We start from the raw sequence: 4,367 nt of genomic DNA, 5'->3' as shown, positions 1-4,367 counted from the left end.
GAAGCTCAGAGGGTAGCCTGCCCTTTCCTTTCCAGCCATAGACATGCGGTTAATTCCATTCCATTACCCTCTGTCGGAGTTGCAATTGAAAAAAAAAAACCACCAAAGAAAAAAACCCCAAACTCTCTTGGCCTCTCTGCCCTCGAGATAATGTGATGAAATGGGGCAGAACTGCCCACCAGCCACACGAATAACATCTTGAAATTTCACTCTTAACCGATTAGGAAGCACAGTGTCTCCGCCAAGAATGGCCTCATTTATCACAGCTCCCAGGATGTTCTCGCTGGACTGCGTGGATGAGCAAGGCTCCCTGTGAGGAAGGACAGGATGAGGTAAGACCCAGTGCACCTGTGGAAACACAGATTCTTTTTCCACTCAGCAATTAATCTTCCGCTCTGCTAAATCACAGCGGAGGCGGGCTGTCTCCGGAGTGAAAATCCGAGGCGGATGCGGGCCCCGGAACAGAACAGAGCAAGCTTCCTGATGACAGCTAAACACCAGCAGCTCAGGGGTGGCAATGGGGAGGGGTTTTGAAGGACGGGAGGAGAGCCTATTTCCTGTCGACCGTTTTTTCCTTCTTCCTTCTGGGTAAAGAACATAAACTACCATTACACGCCAGTCAGGATGGCTGCTATCCAAAAGTCTACAAGCAATAAATGCTGGACAGGGTGTGGAGAAAAGGGAACCCTCTTACACTGTTGGTGGAAATGCAAACTAGTACAGCCACTATGGAGAACAGTGTGGATATTTCTTAAAAAACTGGAAACAGAACTGCCATATGACCCAGCAATCCCACTGCTGGGCATACTCACCGAGGAAATCAGATCTGAAAGAGACATGTGCACCCCAATGTTCATCGCAGCACTGTTTATAATAGCCAGGACGTGGAAGCAACCTAGATGCCCATCAGCAGACGAATGGATACAGAAGCTGTGGTACATATACACCATGGAATATTACTCAGCCATTAAAAAGAATTCATTTGAATCAGTTCTAATGAAATGGATGAAACTGGAGCCCATTATACAGAGTGAAGTAAGCCAGAAAGATAAACACCGATACAGTATACTAATGCATATATATGGAATTTAAAAAGATGGTAACGATAACCCTATATGCAAAACAGAAAAAGAGACACAGATGTACAGAACAGACTTTTGGATTCTGTGGGAGAAGGCGAGGGTGGGATGTTCTGAGAGAACAGCACTGAAACAAGTATACTATCAAGGGTGAAACAGATCACCAGCCCAGGTTGGATGCATGAGACAAGTGCTCTGGGCTGGTGCACTGGGAAGACCCAGAGGGATGGGATGGGGAAGGAGGCGGGAGGGGGGATCGGGATGGGGGACACATATAAATCCATGGCTGATTCATGTCACTGTATGGCAAAAACCACTACAATAATGTAAAGTAATTAGCCTCCAACCAATAAAAGTAAATGAAAACAACAAAAAAAGAACACACACTATTAACTTGTGGCCGGGGGTCCTTTTCTCCTTTGCCTTGGTCTCTGTCTGTCTTCCCCACTTGCTAAGCTCTGCTGCATTGGCTTTCTTTTGCACCAACATGGCACATACACCCTAAACTGGTTCCAGCCCCAGGGCCTTTGTCCCTCCTGTTGCCTCTGCCTGAAAATCTCCATACCCAGGTCATCCTTGTCGTCCTGGTTGCAACTCAAGTCACCTTCACAGAGACACCTTCTGGTGTTTTTCTTTTCTTTTTTCATTTCAGCCTTATTGAGGTATAATTGATGAATAAAAATTTTATATATTGAAGGTGCAACTCACTGTTTTGATACCTGTCTACACTGTGAAATAATCACCACAATCAAAGTAATTCACAAAGCCATCTCTTCACATCGTTGTCTTTTTCTTTTTTCTTTTTTGGGCTTTCCGGTGCGAACCGGAAAACCTGCTAGACAAATTCTAAAAGAGCTGTGACACTTTGTTTTCCTTTTTTTGGTGATGAGAACATATAAGATCAACTCTCTTAGCAAATTTCAAGTGTATGGCACAGTACTGTTCTTCTTCCCCTAGTCAAAAACTTAAAAAAATGGAAGTATATTTGATTTATGATATTGTGTTAGTTTCAGGTATATAGCAAAGTGATTCGGTTACACACACACACACACACACACACACACACACATATGAATGCATGTATCTATGTTCCTTTTCAAATTCTTCTCCCTCACAGGTTATTAATGATAGTCACATTGCTGAAAATTAGGTCTCCAGAACTGATTCATCTTACATAACTGAAAGTTTGTACCCTGTGACCAAAATCTCCCTTTTCCCCTCCAGCTTCTGGCAATCACCATTTTCAATTCTCTGCTTCTTTGAGTATGACTATTTTAGAAGTGAGTTAAGACAGTATTTGTTTTTCTGTGGCTGGATTATTTCACCCATCACAAAGTTCTCCTGGTTTATCCATGCTGTTGCAAATGGTAGCATCTCCTTCTTTTTAAAGGCTGAATAATATTCTACTGTATACATGTACCCCATCATCTTTATCCATCATCTATCGATGAACATCTAGGTTATTGTCTTGTTCACGCTTCTGCCCAGGCCAGTCACAACCATTGGCCTCCTGCTTTCCTGGGAGGGAGTGTAGACTTCTGCTTCCTGGGAGCTCATGGTCTAGAGAGGAGGGGAGAGAAGTAAATTGAAAATTACCACTTAGAGGGCCAATTGTGACAACAGATGTAAGCTGGAGATCAGAATGGAGGGATCCTTAGATGGAATCATGTGAGGAAGAGTCAGGAGGACTGCCTGGAGGAAGTGGCATTGGAACAGAATTGCAAGGGATGGAAGACACTTCAAGGCAAAGAAAGTTGAGAATTTGTGTTTCAGGCAAAGGAGATAAAACATGGGAAGAAATGAAAGTGAGAGAAAATGAAGCCCTAGGGAAACTCTCCAGTATGACTGGAGTTAAAAGAAAGATAAAACCTGAGAGGGGTAGGATTTTGCTCTGAACGGGTTAGAAAGCACCATGATTACAAGAAGACAACACAGAATAAGTCAATTATCAGAGACTGTCTGGGGAGTTTGCTGGTAAACAAGGCTGGAGAGTTGGCAGACATGAACTTGGAGGCTCTGAGTGCCCTGCTAAGAGGCAAGTAGCTCATTAGGAAGGGCCTGGGCGGGGGGTCCCTGAAGGGTTCCTCACAGTGAAATGATCCATCAGGAGCAGCCCACAGGAACTGTGTCTCCAGGTGTCAGCGGCTATTATAGCAAAACGGGGTTTCGAGGTTTGGAAAAGGTGGACTAAAGAAGGTGAATTTTTTTTTTTTTTTTTGGGTAGGATTTTCCAGAGCCTTTAATATGCTGATGAGTCTTTCGAGGTTCTAAGAACTGGATAGAATGAGCAGGGTTTCTTAACTTGGCCATGCAGAATATTGTTCCTCTTTGGGACATAATTAATCTGGGTCCAGGGATCTGCACTCATTGAAGGGTGTTGCTTACTTTCTTTTTTATTTGTTAACTCACTGTATTAGTTTTCTACAGCTGCTGTGAAAAATCACCACAAATATAGTGGTGTCAGTCAACACAGATGTATTAAGATTCTTGGAAAGAGGACATGGTGATTCACTCCAGTGTTCTTGCTGAGAAGTCAATGGAGAGAGGAACCTGGCAGGCTACAGTCCATGGGGTTGCAAAGAGTTGAACACGACTGAAACGACTTAGCACGCATATATTATCTCAAGACCTGTGAGTCAGAAGTCTGACATAGAGATAAAGAGAAATACCGTATAACATTCTTTATATTCAGACTCTATAATGAAACAATACAGATGAAGTTAAAAAAAAAAAGAAGTCTGATATAGATCTAAAATCAAGAGTCTGCAGGACTGCCTTCCTTTCTGGTGGCCCTGGGGAGGGCCTGTTTCCTTGTTCTTTTGTGCTGTTGGCAGAATTTAGTTCCCTTGGTTGTAGAACCGAGATCTCTGTTTCTTTGTTGGCTGACAGTTGAGGGAAGGTCCTAGCTTCTGACATTCCTAAATTCCTGGGGTCAGTGTCTTTTCCCTCCATCTTCAAAACCAGGAATGGTGGTCAAGTTCTTTTGACACTTTGAATCTCTTCTTCTTCTTTCTTATCTCTCTGACAACAGCTGGGGAATGCTCTCCATTTTTAAGGACAAATGTGATTATATTGCTCCCACCAGGTGATCCAGATTAATCTCCCCAACCACAGGTGTATTTGCAAAGTCTCTTTTGCTGAAAGGTAACATTCATAGATGCTGGAGATTGGGATGTGAGCATCTTTAGGGGGGAATACTCTGCCTGTCTCCCACCTTGCCCTTGATTTTCAGTATAATCAAGTTTCAAAGTTGAAGACCATTTTCCCAGGGAGGGAAAATGAAAGCAA

At 43.2% G+C, this 4,367-nt stretch overlaps 1 non-coding gene across 1 annotated transcript; it reads right to left on the bottom strand.

The window, feature by feature from the left end:
- Positions 1-1,883: 1,883 nt before the first annotated feature.
- LOC122454076 lies at positions 1,884-1,945 on the bottom strand. The gene has a single exon (XR_006273295.1). It is a non-coding gene; the product is annotated as a U7 small nuclear RNA (small nuclear RNA).
- Between the last annotated feature and the right edge of the window lie 2,422 nt (positions 1,946-4,367).

This window comes from Cervus canadensis, chromosome 15 (genome assembly GCF_019320065.1).
Source record: "Cervus canadensis isolate Bull #8, Minnesota chromosome 15, ASM1932006v1, whole genome shotgun sequence".
NCBI classification, from domain to species: Eukaryota; Metazoa; Chordata; class Mammalia; order Artiodactyla; family Cervidae; genus Cervus; species Cervus canadensis.
This window is presented reverse-complemented; position numbering and strand designations above follow the sequence as displayed.